We start from the raw sequence: 15,369 nt of genomic DNA, 5'->3' as shown, positions 1-15,369 counted from the left end.
AGGTCCTATTTGTGCACTATCAAAATTTAAGGTCAAAGTTATAATTTAGTGTCAAGTTTAGGGACATTTTTATGTATTAACTGTAGAAAATACAAGTTCAAAAGCGTTTTTTTTTTTTGCATAAATTGAAATCATTAGCATGCCCAAACAGAAACAAAACTTCAATCACGTCAATTGAACCCAAAAATCACGTATCAGATTGAAAGAAAAATAATGAACTGAAATCAATAAACATACATACCAAAGAAAACCTATTTGGGAACAAGTTAACTTGTTGCATTAATCTCAAATCAACTACTTCAGTATCGATTTTCAAAATAAGTAATTGCATTCAATTGACAAATATACTAATAATGATTAATGACTAATCTATCGTACAAGAACCTTAATCCAAATCCTTGAAACTTTTGTTCAATAATTTATAATATGATCAAGTTTCTCACAAATCCAAAGAGTAAGTTTCTCACAAATCCAAAGAGTAAAATAATTCTTCTAATCTCCAACTTCCTCTCGACGAAAGTACGCTTTATTTTCTTTTCCAATTGATAATTTTTCATTTGTATTCACCTCCAAATTGCTCAAATTCTTAAAGCTACACATTCTTAATATTTCATCCACCACTCCATAATTTTCTTCCTCTATGGAAAATGGACACTTCAAGAATTCAGCCATGCGTTTAAGATGTAGTTTGAATTGTGCTTTAATTTCTTCATATACCAGGAAAAGTACTTTATCAGACGTTTCTACACTTTGTTTCCAATAATCCAATACGTGATTCCAAAATGGATGACAAGGGATCACCTTTTCATAAAAAAGATCAAACATTTCTTCAGTGGAATTGATATCATTATACAACAACAACAACAAACCCAGTATATTCCCACATAGTGGGGTATGGGGAGGGTAAAATGTACACAGTCCATACCACTACCCCCGAAGGAGTAGAGAGGCTGTTTCCGATAGACCCCCGGCTCAAGACAAAAGACCGTAGACCAACAGTCGTGCAACATGATAAAGACCCTAAGGTCCGTTTGGTTAGCGTATAAGGCCCACCTTAACTCATGAATAATTTGATTATTCGTATATTATTTTTATACAATATTTGGTTGGTAGATTTCAAATGTTGTATAAAAGTTATTCTTGTATTAATTTGATACGATGTTTGATTGTCTTTAGTAATTCTACATAATTAATACTCTGTTAGAATGCGTACCCTACTGATTTAGCTGTTTTACTATAGTAGTTGTCTATCAATGAAACAAGTAATCTAACGTGTTTCAGCAACATAAATAAAGATACAATATTTCTACGTGGAAAACATCCGGCTCAAAGAGGTGTAACCTATACCTCTACAGGATTTAACCCCAATTTCACTAAAACCTTTGAGCCTCAACAATCATCAAATTACAAGACTCTTGTAAACTAGGAATTAAACTTCAACTCCTATTTCTACAATAACACAAATCTTTTCAAGATAAGTGTTCCCAAATCTTCGAGTTCCCCAAATTGAAGACACTAATTTTAACTCAGTTTATACTTCACTGAGACTACAATTAAAGTACATTACAACTCGAGAACCAAACTATTACATAAAGTTTATGACTCTTTAACTCTAAGTAAAGGAACAAGTTCTTTTTTTTTTTTTGGTTTAATATGCATTTTTATTAATAATCAAAACAAAAGCCCCAAGTCCACAAAAATACAATCCTGTCGGGTCAAACCTACCCGACCCAACATGTAGCAAATAAAAAGAAACAAGTAGGGTTTCTAAAAAAAGGAGCTAAGATCACTTCTTTCATTCTCTTCACTCTCCTCCGATGTTCCATGGATTTCTTTGACAATGCAAAGCTTGTGCTGCTACTTCTTTGGATCATCAATACCATCCCCTGGTATTGCTGGTTTCCTTCGTCTCTCAGCTTGCAAGAGTAAGCTTCCTTGCTTTTCTTCCTCTTTTGCTTTACTGTTTCTTGAAGATATTGTTGACCATCTCCTCGTTTCAGCTGAGAATCCAGTATGAAGGTGAAATCTACCATTTTGGTACTAAAAAGATGGGTTCAGTCCACTGAGAAAATCCACTTGGTAAGATGATAACACTCAAACTACACCTCTCTTATGAGAATGTAAGCGATCGTTGTCAATATATAACCCAACTAAGTTGGGGTCGAATCCCATAGGGAATATGGTGTGAATTTGAGTTATCTGCAGGTTAATCAACTGATAGTTAGCATTTTTCTATGAATGGGGGTTTATGAAAAGGTAGAAAATAATTACTTCTCAATTCAGTGTTTGAAATCAATATGATAAGGAAAATCAGAGTTATGTTCACTATGGGTGTTGAGATTTGACAGACGCTAGTAACAGTTTAAGATTCTTGTGGTAGGTAGGAACAACAAACTATCCTTGTCGAAGTTATGTCTAAATGTTTCTCAACCTATTTAGACATTTAACCACCTAATTCTCTCAAACTTAGGAAATTTATATTTCATAACAGGATGTTAGCTCAAGTTAATTAATCTTGTTACAACATTAATTATTAAATGAAAGTTTGATGCTTCTAAGTCCTTGTTGATAATTCGCTTCTTACTAGGGTTGATTTCTTATCTCAAGCAAATCACTAGTAAGCAAGGCCTATTGTTTGCAACCAATAGTCAGAATATAAAATAATGGAAGTAATAAGAAGTTTCTACCACCATTAGAATCTTGAACACCTAGTTACGTTACAAACCCAAACCCATAGATCCCACAACTCGGGTTAAAGGAGTTTAGCTACTCATAATATAATAAGCAAGACAACAATTTGAATTCATAATTTGAAAGATTAACTTACAGCAAGATGAATAACAACAAGTATTTCTCAGATTTGATCACAGTAAAAAATCCCAAAACAATGGTAACAATCTCTCCAAAAATAATTGTCTTGTTAAAGTTAGAAAACTAGAGAGAGAAAATTCACCAAGAACGTGTAGTTGCTGATGATTAGAAAACCCTAACACATGCTTTAAATACTTCAGCCTAATTATAGAAAAAAATTACAGATCACAATATATTCTCAGACAGGGGACAACGTGTGTGACGACTTATCAGGAGTCTGATGCCTTATCAGGAATGTCGTCAGCTCCTTTTCACATTTGAACAAGTTTTGTCTTCACCTAACGATGAAGCTTGATGGCTTATCGGACATGTGATGAGTTATCAGAGCTTTCGTCGCTTCTTCATTTTAAATTCTATTCCCTGCCTAAGCCTAATGATGAGCCTGACGGCTTATCACACATCTGACGGATGATCACAGGTCATCGTCACTTCTTTCAGCTGAATCCCATTCTCTGTCTAAGCCTGACGGCAACTCTGATAGCTTATCACAAGGATGGCGACTTATCAAAAAGGCCATCAGCTCTACTTCCCTCTCTACTTGCTCAGAAATCAACTCTTTTACTTCCATTATTGCTGATTCTCTTGCATCTTGACTTTTACTGCAATATCAAAGAGAAAACAATAAAAAATGATAAAAATTGCTTAATATTTTGCAATTATTCTCAATTAAAAGCCTCAAATATGTTAGCATCTGCTCACACATCATAAGCATCTCTTCTTAATGTGTTAAGTTCCACCTTCTAAGCTTTCATATAATTTGTTCCTCCATGGATAGTTGACAAAGGAAGGGATATTGTAAGGGGCTTGGACCCACTGGCAACTTGTAGATATCAATGTCCTCAACTGAACTTCATGAAGATCTGACCTCCGAACCCCCTGATCTATTGAGAGGCCATTTTTGCTTGCTGTATTAGTTAGGCTAAGTAATGTTTTCCTCTTTTTGCTTACCTCTCTAATTTGTAAATATGGTGCATGTAGACTTATCGTCCCCTGCTTATTGTTCACTTCACCACTACTTGCCTTAAATATGGACATTGGTACTTATCACTGTTAAGGAGCTTCCTACCCATGCCTAGTAGTTGATTGGAAGCTGTGTATGTAATGTACTCTTCCTCCAATGCTAAATTAGCCAAGTAATTAGCTAGTTGGTTACCTTTCCTATATGTATGAATTATGTGCACTTGCTTTGTATCCAACAACTGCCATATTTGCATGATTGTATCCTCTAATCTCTATGGAATCCCCACTCCTTGATTAGTATTTTCTGCATGAGAAGTGAGTCTTTCTGAATTATTATATTGCTGTGCTTTGTTGATCTGCAATATTTGATGCATTTAAAATTGCCTTAGATTTTGCTTCCAGACTATTAGTATCCTCCAATGTAGCTCTTTTTGCATGTAATAGATTTCCTTGTGAATCCCTACCACAAAAATCCCATGAGCTTCTTCCTGGATTCCCTTTTGATACTCCGTCAGTGTTATACTTGACCCATCCTTCAGTAGGAGCTTCCCATAACACTGGTATTACTTTAAGAGTAGGTTTCAACTACTTCAGCTGGTTGATGATTAGAGGCCATTCACATAGAAAGTATAGAGTTGGTTTCCTTACCTTTAATAGCATTCTTACTTGCGTGGTAACATTAAATATCAGCCTTTGTATGGATACACCTTTTATTTCATGTTTTATAGCATTCCTCCTCCTCCATAACTCCCACATTATTATGCCAGGTATAGCTCTATAGTATATTTTCTCCCTTGGTTTGACCTGGGCATTCCACCAAGCATATATAATATTCCTTAAGCTCAAACCTTGAATATTTATACCTGCACAAGAAGAAAAATAGGACCATGTCTTGTTAGAATAATCAAATCTCAGCAACACATGAGACACTGTCTTTTGTGTTGGATTTTAACAACACCAACACCTGGAGGGTCCCTCTATTCCCCATCTTTTGATAGTAGCATCCACTGAGACTTTCCCTCTCCACATTCTCTATATAAAGAAAACTATTTTAAAAGGAAGAACTTTTATCCATAGTTCTTTGTAAAAATCATTCTTGACTTCCCTGGTTCTAACATATTGCCATGTTGTACTGACACTGAATTTTTCTCTGTCATTCACTGACCACACTGGTATGCCCTTCTATTCTTTTAATTGAGGAGGAACTACCTTCTGAGTTATGTGATTGACTAAATCTTCAGTAAATAGATCCTTCAGCATATTCACCTTCCATTGTCCATTCTGCACTAAATTTTTAATTTGTTTCTCATCTCCCCAGTCCCTAGTTTCTTTCATAATTGAATAGATATACCCTACACCTGTCCAATTATCAAACCAAATATTAATATCACCTCCTCTCAACTTCCATATGATGAGATGGTCTATGAGATCTATCACTTACAACATCTTCTTCCAAACCTAAGATCCTCTACCTACCTTCCAAATTACCTCTTTAGGAAATAGTTTTTTGCAGTATTTATTCTTCATATACTCAGTCCATATGGTGACTTAGTTCTGAAATTCCACCATAGCTTGCAAAAGAGTACTGTGGAAACATCTTGTAGTAATCTAAACCCCATACCACCCTTTTCTTCTGGTAGACATATCTTGGTTCATGATACCAGTGTCTTCCCCTCCCTCCTATAGTGCTACTCCAAAAAAATCTAGCTAATTATTTTTGAATAGCAGATAGTACATTTTTAGGAGGATTTATAACTGATCTACTTGTGACTTCTTCAAGTTGTTGAACTAATTTGTTGATTGGTGCTTTTCTTTTCAGTTCATAAATGTAACTATGAAAGTTATCACTCCTATTTAAGCCAACTATGATTAAGTCCTTCAGATGATGTTGTTTTCTTTCTTCAATAGGACTCTATCAGTTAGTAACACTCCTTTTTGTATTCAGTATCCTTGTCTAGGTAGATTCCTTTATCCGCTCAACTTCAAGTGTTATGTTTATCTTGTTCTCAACCTCTTTGCCGCATGTGATTAATGTTGAGAGCATATCTGAATTATGTTTTCTTATCTATTTCTGACTTAAATCAGTCTCATCAGCCTTGCCTGTATCTTCTATTTTCTTCACATATTTGGACCAACATGAATAACCTGTTTCATTCAAATGTCCATCATTAAAACTTTATTTCTCTAAAAAATTCCCTTTTTGATGATGACAAATCATTACATATTTCACAACATCACAACATCACAGACTACATCTCAGCATCTCAATATCCGACATAAATTCCTTACACACTCAACAAGGGAATTAAACACAAGGAAACTAAAATAAAATAGTTTAGTCATTTGGGTTATAAATATTGCACAATCTATTCCTTCCCCTTTTGATATCATCGAAAAGCTGCGTCGAAGTGAGTGAAGATTAAGAAGGGCATTTAATAATCTATAGCCATTAGGGCTATCACTAAAACAAACAAAACTCAGAGTTAAGAACCAACATGTATTAAGAAGAATAAGAGCAGAACACAATAAAGCAAGGAAGTCCATTTTAAGCAGGAGAAAGATACAATTAGTAGCACCAAAAACTAATAAATATGAAATAGTCTAGCCACAAAAGAAAGAGCATTTCTAAGGTACTAAGAAGTGGACTGAGTGGAGGAAGCAGATGGAATCAAGTGAGTCGATTTGCGCACAATCTTAGCATTTGTAGATCTTTCACGTTCCTAGTTAGTTTAAAGAAAAGCAATTTGAGAAAGAATTTCCAATTTTTCAGCATTATGAGTTACTTGAGCAGCTTGTAGTACAACTTGAACGATCTCCAACTCGGCAAACTTAGAAGCAAGAGCATCCTTAATTATTGCATAGGATTATCAGTACTCCTCATTGAAATAGGTAGTTCTATGTGATTCACCATCCCTATAACATCCTTGGTGGTCTGTAGAGACCAAACATGAACAGACACCAAAAATCCTCAAATATAGGAGCAAGCCAGAATTCATAGAGAAGGGCATGACCATTTACATCTTCGAGAAGGACCCTTTGCATGTGCTTAATAATAAGCCGAGGTAAGTCAATTTTTACTCCAGTGTCAAGTAACTCCATGAGAGTGAGATCAAGAAAATTTTCCATAGTCTTACATTTCTTTTTGGGAGTGATCATTTTGTGGACAACATCAAAGTAAAGTTGATGTAGAAGAGACATCTCCCACTTAAAAATACTACGGTGATTGAGAAGTTGAGGCTTACCAAAAAAATTTTGAGATATGTCAAGAGCAGAAGCAAGATTGTCAAGTGGAGGCCAAGCAAACTTGACATAATGACCCCAATCTCCCATAGGAATGGGTAGAATCCTAGCAATATCAGTAACAAGTAGATTGATAGTGACTCCTTTGACAGTAGTAGAGAACATCTCACCAAGGGAAACCCCATTTGTGCATAATTCATCAACCTCAGTTTTCACAAACTTTCTTTGGAGATCACCTTGAAGAAATAGGTATGACCACCCCTGTGCTTTTAATTTAGTTAACAAAACATCCATCTCAGGCCCCTCAAAACCATTTATGACTCATCTATGAGCCAATTTACATTTTTGAAAGTGCAGAACATGATCCGCCTGAGAGTCAAGGTTTGCAGGAGTTTTATTAAGCTTAAAATCAGGATCCAGTTCAGTAAGAGCAGCTGGGGGTTCCTAAAAATTTAAGAAATAAAAAAAATAGGTTTGTTGACCTATTTCTTGGAATGAGTAAAGGATTTGAGAGGACTGGATTTGGAAGAGGATGAAGATCTTGAAGTAGGGGTGGACTTTGGTATAGTTGAGGGAGCACTAAAATCCGAGGGTTTAGGAATAGCGCATTTACTATTTTGCGCACAGAGCAAAGCTACATATTTTGAGAGGAAGATAGATGGGGGAGTAGGTGTGACAACACACTTCCTCTTGCTAGCTTGAAGTGCTTCAACTAGAGATGCCTCTTCTTGTTGATTTTTTTGACAAGTGTGAGGAGTTTTAGGACTGGGAACAAAATGACGAGTTTTAACAAATCATGGTCCTAAACAATAATGGGAGAGGATGAATGTTTTCTTCTGGGTTGAGATCAGGATTTTCTAGGATCCAGATTGGCAATTGGAATAGCAACAGAGTCAATAATTTAGATAGGAATAGAAATAGGTGAAGTGGGGTTTGGAAAGTACTGAGGACCGAGAAAAAATTAAGAAAAAAAGGTTTTTAAAATTTATCCAAGCAGAGAAGTTAGACAATTTGATTGGAATGGTGGGTGAAATAGAAGGTGTTTTGTTGGTGGTAGGGTGAATAATGATATCAGTGGAAAGAGAGGAAGATGAGTCATTTGGGTGTGAGGGAGCAGAAGAAGAAGATGCTATGGTGAAGAGGGAACACAAAATTTTTCTTGCTTTTGGGATGGTGAATGAATGAGGAGAGGAAGAGAATAAAATTTATATAAGGAGGAAGAAAGAAGTTGAAACATAAAAGAGAATAGATTTGATGTTCAGAAGTGATAATGATGGAGAGTTGCAATGGTGATGGGAAAGTTGTGAAAAAATTGGACTCTTGGGATTTTGTCTGTTTAGAGTAATTAAGGACCTGAGTGGCATACCTGTTTCACTTTATGTATTTTAACGTAAACTAATAATCAAACCTTAACTCTTGAAAAATATGGACAAAATTGCTCGAGTGTTCTAGAATCACTGCAAAAATAAATACATGAATGAGTTAGTTCACTCCAAAACTTTGGAGTTAGGACACACGACTAAATGTGCAAGACTGGTTTAATCAACAAAAACTCAAGAGCACATCAACTTTTCTAGTCAATCATTAAGGGAGATTTATGCAATTTTAATTATCCCCAAGGCTAACCTATTCTCTTCAAAATTTTATCTGCTTAATGCCTTAGTGAATATATTAGCAAATTGATCTTCAGTAGAACAAAACATGATCAACAAAAGACCCTTTTCAACATTATCTCTAAGAAAGTGGGGTCTAATATCTATATGTTTAGTTCTTTTATGCTGGACAAGATTCTTTTCAATATTAATGGCACGTATTGTTACAAAAAAAATGAACACACCCTAAATCCACACCAAAACCTATGAGTTTATGTTTAATCCATAACAGCTGAGCACAATATGATCCAGCAACAACATACTCAGCCTCAACAACGGATAGAGCTACTGAATTTTATTTCTTAGTAGACCAGGTGATTAAACACGATCCAAAGAAGTGCGCCATGCCCATGTTACTCTTCCTATCCACTAAATAGCCTGCATAGTCAGCATCAGAATAACCCACCAAGTTAAAATTACTACCTTTAGTATACCATAGGCTAAGATCAGTTGTTTCTTTGAGATATCGAAAGATTCTCTTCACAGATTTCAAATGAGATTCCTTAGGATTTGCTTAAAACCTTGCATACAATCTCACACTGAACACAATATTAGGTCTACTTGCTATAAGGTAAAGCAATGATCCTATCATTCCTCTATATAGTTTTTCCTCCACATCAAGACCGTTTCATCCATATCTATCTTGGTAGCAGTGGCTATTCGTGTGCTGATCTCTTTTACTTCCTCTATGGAGAACCTTTTAAAAAGCTCCTTGATATATTGTTATTGATACATCATGGTTCCTGAAGCTGTTTGTTTCATTTGCAATCCTAAGAAGAAATTTAGCTCACCCATCATATTCATCTCAAATTCACAACTCATTAGTTTAGTAATGTTATGAGTCATGTTCATGTTTCTGGAGCCAAAAATGATATCATCAACATATACTTGCACAACCAACAAATCTTTTCATTAGTTTTTAAGAAAAGAATGTTATCAATTTTACCTCTAGTATGACCATGCTCCAAAAGGACTTTTGACAATCTTTCATACCAAACTCTTGGAGCTTGTTTCAGTCCATACAAGGCCTTGTCTAGCCTGTACATATAATCAGGAAATTTCTTACTCTTAAATCCAGGTGGTTGTTTGAAATACACCTCCTCTTATTGAATTTCATTCAAGAATGCACGCATAACATCCGTTTTTGATAGAGAATAAATTCCATATAAGCAATAAAAACTACAAGAAGCCTTATTGCTTCAATTCTTGCCATAGTAGCAAAGGTATCATTAATGTCTATGCCATCTTCTTGATTGTATCCTTGGACCACCAATCTTGCCTTGTTCCTTGTAACTATTCAATATTCATCAGCCTTATTTTTATACACCCACTTAGTTCCAATCATAGTCTTATCTTTTGGAGGTGGAACTAAGTGTCACACCTTGCTTATTTTAAATTGATTTAACTCTTATTGCATAGCTATGATCCTATCAGCATCAAGAAGTTCTTCATTCATCTTCTTTGGTTTAATTTCTAATAAAAAATCTTTGAAAATATACATGCTCCTCAACCCAGATCTTGTAGTGATCCCTGAAGTGAGATTAATGAGAAAATTTTCAATAGGATAGGATCCTTTATACTTCTATCATTTTGGGACCAATCCTTGTGAGCTACTAGGATTACTGTGATTATTTTGAGCTGGGGTAGTTGGTGATTCAGTTCCACCTGTCAGTGTGCCTCTAGATTAGTTCCCCCTTTCTAGGTGCCTCCATGTTTGGTTTCTTCGGTTGATGGACCTGTTGTACAAGCTGTTCTTCAGAATCACTTTCTTCCTACAAGTTAGTATTTGCACAAGATTCATTAAATACTACATGCACACTTTCCTCAACATAATTTGTTCTGTTGTTTAGGACCCCATATGTCTTACTATGATGTGAGTATCCTAGGAAGATTCCCTCATCACTTTTAGAATCAAATTTTCCTAATTGTTCTTTCCCATTATTATGAGTGAAACATTTACAACCAAATGTTCTAAAATGAGAAATATTTGGTTTTCTTTCTTTTAGTAATTCATAGGGAGTCTTCTTTAGAATGGGCCTAATCATGCATCGATTTATGATATATGCAACAGTATTGATTGTCTCAGCCCAAAGGCTTTTAGCAGGATTTCCTGAAAGCATCATTGTTCTGGCCATATCTTCTAAAGTCCTATTTTTTCTTTCTACTACTCCATTTTGCTGAGGTGTTCTAGGAGTAGAGAAATTGTGATCTATACCATTTGTGGAACATAATTCTAAAAACTTGACATTTTTAAATTCTGTGCTAGGGTTAGATCTCATGGAAATTAGAGAAGTGCCCAATTTCTTTTCAATCTTCTTGATGAATATAGAAAAGACATCAAAGGCATATTCTTTGGGAGCTAGAACAATGTCCAGGTAAATCTGGAATAATCATCAGCAATCATAAAAATATACCTTTTTCTACCTCTGCTTTGAAGTCTTATTGGTCCACACAGATCCATATGAATTAGGTCAAGGCACTTGTTTATGCTAACATAGTTCTTTGGTTTGAAAGATGACTTTCCCTGTTTCCCCTTTACACAAGCACTACAAACTTTTTCTTTCTTGAACTTAGTTTTGGGCAAACCCAACACCATATCTTTGGAAGAAAGTTTGTTTAACTATTTTAGACTTGCATGTCTAAGTCTTCTGTGCCAAAGGAGGGGATAATTTTCTATAGAACTCAAACAGTTTATCTTTGTTCATGGAATTATCATTAAGTCATCTTTGTACATATTCCTATATCTTTTTTCAGTAAGCACAACCTCCTTGGTATCCTTCCTTTTGACTTTGACTCCTGCAGAGGTAAAAACAACTTTGTTCCTTTTATCACATAGTTGTGATATGCTAATCAGATTCTGCTTTAGTTCCTCTACAAGGTAAACATCCTACAATGCCCTTTATTCAGAAGTACTAATCTTTCCAGCTCCAGTAATGTTCCCTTTTTTTCCATCACCAAATGAAACTTCACCCCCACTTATTTTGGAGAGTGAAAGGATTTTTTTTCATATCACTAGTCATATGTCTTGAGCAAGCACTATTCAGGTATCAATGCTTTTTGCTTTCATTCACCCTCACCTGCAAAAGTAAATTAGGGGCTAGATTTAGGAACTCAGATCAGCTTGGGTCCTTTTTTATGAGTGAATGGATGAATCATATTTCTTCTACTCCATGAAGGCAACAGGTTACACAACCTATTTCTTTAAACAGGTTTGGTTTTCCTTTTCTTCGTCTGAGCCAGTTTATGTGCCAGATTGATGCTCCTAGACCTGCTTTTGGTAGCAATTGGACCTTTAGTAGTTGGATGTCCAAAATTACCACAATTATAGCACAAATCTTGAGTACTATCAAGGATTTTGTGAAAACCCAGTCCAGCTTTTTCACTGTGACTTCTTTCACTCTGTTTATAAACAATTCCTAAAGAATTTATCCATCTGTTTTCTCTTTCAAGATCAAGCCTTAGTTTAGAGACTTCTTGACTCAAATTGTTCACTATTTCTTTTGCATCACTACACTCTTGTTTGTACTTTATTAATTCAAGTTCATCATTTTCCTATTTCTTACTTTTACCCTTTTTTTCTTTTTCAGTAAGTGTTAGTTTTAGGACTTCAGTTTTGAGAGTAACATTGGCAGAATCAAGTTGTACAACCTATTCCTTAAGAGTACAGTTGTCTTTTTCGACAGTATTCTTGCAAGCTTCTAAATCAATGAAGTCAAATTTGAGACTTGTAAGACTGTTAAATAACTCATCCCTATCAGAAGTCAATTATTGAAAATCATCAATTAGAGCACTCATCAAAGAAACAAGTTTTGTTTTAGAAAATAAGTGCAATTTTTCTTTAAGCTCAAGAATACTTACCTTAGAAGTACCATCTTCTTCTTCCAAGTCTGAATCTCCAATAGCCATAAGTGCAGTTTCATCAATTTCATCATCACTTGACTCATTTGAATCAGATCCCCAAGTGATTACCATAGCATATTCTTTCTTCTCCCTCTTTTTTGGATTTTTCTTTCAATTCGTTTTTAGCTCTTTCTTTTATCCATTCTATTTCTTAGAAAGGATAGCCCCTGATATGACGATCAATCTTACCACACTTATAGCATCTATTAGGATTGTCATTTGAATGTTTCTTTCTACTTGTTCCTCTTTTCTTTATGAAGAATTTGCTGAAGTTCTTAGTTATGAAGGCAACTTGTTATTCATCAAGTTTAACTTCTTCATCACTGTCTCATGCCTTTAAAGCCAAAGTTTCTCAGGAGCTGCCATTTCTTTCTTAATTCCATTAATTTTCATTTTATAAGTCCTAAGATTTCCTACCAGTTCATCCAGTGTCATCTGAGTGAGATCTTTTGCCTCTCTAATCGCAGTGACCTTAGCATCCCATTTAGACTTAGGCAATACCCTTAACACCTTTTCAACTTGTTCCTCAATAGGAATGTCTTTTCCCAAGGAGGTCAATTAATTTGTTAAGAGAGTGAGTCTTGTCATCAGTTCATGAAGTGATTCATTCTCCTTCATCTTAAAAGCCTCGTATTTAGTAAAGAGAACGGCAATTTTGAACTTCCTTACCTGAGAGGTGCCCTCATGTGCATTGCCCAGGGCATCCCAGATTTTCTTAGTAGTGGGATAGTTTGACACTCTATTGTACTCAGTTGTCCCTAGTCCAAAAACTAACATGTTCTTAGTCTTAGCATTTTTCTTTAATGCCACCAATTCATTAGCAGTAAATTCACTTCTCACTTTCTTGACCTGTTCACCATCAACCAAATTCATTGGAATATTAGGGCCATAAATGTGTTCCTATCCTATAGCTCGTAGTCTTCCCTTTGAATAAATATTTTCATCCTAGCTTTCCACCAGATGAAGTGAGAACCGTCAAACAGCAGAGGTCTAGTTGTGGATTGACCTTCTCTGTGACCAATAGGTGGTGCGAAATTCATCATAATGATCTTTTCTTAGGAGCTAACCTAATTTAAGACAACCTCACTTTGATACCACTTGTTAGAATGCATATCCTATTGATTTAGCTATTTTACTATAGTACTTGCCTATCAATGAAATAAGTAGTCTAATGTGTTTCACTTAAGCAGCGTAAATAAAGACATAATATATTTACATGGAAAACACCCGGCTCAAAGAGGTGTAAAAAACCACGACCTGTACCTCTACAGGATGTAACCCCAATTCCACTAAAACTCTTGAGCCTCAACAATCAATAAATTACAAGACTCTTGTAAAGTAGGAATTAAACTATAACTCCTATTTCTACAGTAACACAAATCTTTCCAAGATAAATGTTCCCAAGTCTTCGAGTTCCCCAACTTGAAGACACAATCTTAACTTAGTTTATACTTCACTAAGACTAGAATTAAAATACATTACAACTCGAGAACCAACCTATTACATAAAATTTATGACTCTTTAACTCCAAGTAAAGGAACAGGTTCTACTTATGACTTCTTCAAGATGTTGAACTAATTTGTCGATTGGTGCTTTTCTTTCAGTGCATAAGTTTAACTATGAAAGTCATCACTCCTATTTAAGCCAACTCTGTTCAAGTCTTTCTGATGATGTATTTTTCTTCAATAGGACTCTATCAGTTAGTTACACTCAACCTTTTTTAGTTAGGGTGAGAAAGTCTCTAACTTCTCTCTAAAAAGATAAAGCAAACACTAAGCATTTACTACAATCAACAGCTTCCCACAACCATTAATGGACATGACAGATAAAGCAATGCACCCGCAGAAAGGAGATCTTCTGACAAGAAGCATAAATAAACCTAAAGAGGTACCTACAAAATCCACTCCTCTTTTATTTTCTACTTCTAGTACTATGAGCTTTAAAGATAAAGTATTAATTGTCAACCCTATTAACCCCATTGACTCTATCCAAAAAGACTTTCATCTTTTTAACCTAGATGACGAACAAGAAAATAAGTCTAACCATCCCTTTTTCATACCCATTTCCTCTTCTACCCAAAAAATATTATATACACCCTGGAGGCTAAAAGACTTATGGAACCTTAATGAAGACCTTAACCTCATCGACCTAAGGGAGGACTTTTACCTCATTAAGTTCATTCACAAACAAAATTATGAAAATTCTCTCCTTCATGGACCTTGGTTCATTGACTCTCAATATCTTTCCATTCGTAAATGGGAACCCAAGTTCAATCCCTTAACCGAAAGCCCAAACTACACTACTATTTGGATACGACTCCCTGAACTTCCCACTGAATACGACGATCTCCAAACCCTGCAGAAAATTGGCAACACTATAGGAACTATCCTAAAAATAGATAGTTGCACAAAAATGCTTCAAGAGGACGATACTCTAGATTATGCATTTTAACACCCCTTAATAAACCTGTCCCTCCGAATGTCCTTATTGGTTCTCACCTCCAAAAGATTCTCTTTGAAAGTACCACTCCTTTATGTCAATTATGCTGTTGTTTAGGTCATAACATTCATTATTGTCCAAAAAATGTTGAAAAAAAAATTCAAGCACTTCGGCCAGCCATCCCACTAATCATTCCCATGAAGTAAGAGCAGGCATTATTGATGGAGAAAAAAAATGAAGAAAATCCAAAAAAAAGCAAATGAAAAAAGAAGAAGAAAAGATTAAAAAGAAAAGAAAAAATAGAAAA

The 15,369-nt window shown here is 35.2% G+C and overlaps 1 pseudogene; it reads right to left on the bottom strand.

The window, feature by feature from the left end:
* Window positions 1–411: 411 nt before the first annotated feature.
* LOC107846739 overlaps window positions 412–15,369 on the bottom strand; it is a 51,467-nt pseudogene continuing 36,509 nt past the window's right edge.

Source organism: Capsicum annuum, chromosome 11 (genome assembly GCF_002878395.1).
Source record: "Capsicum annuum cultivar UCD-10X-F1 chromosome 11, UCD10Xv1.1, whole genome shotgun sequence".
NCBI lineage: Eukaryota > Viridiplantae > Streptophyta > Magnoliopsida > Solanales > Solanaceae > Capsicum > Capsicum annuum.
The sequence above is the reverse complement of the archived record's forward strand: the minus strand, read 5'-3'. Positions and strand labels throughout refer to the sequence as shown.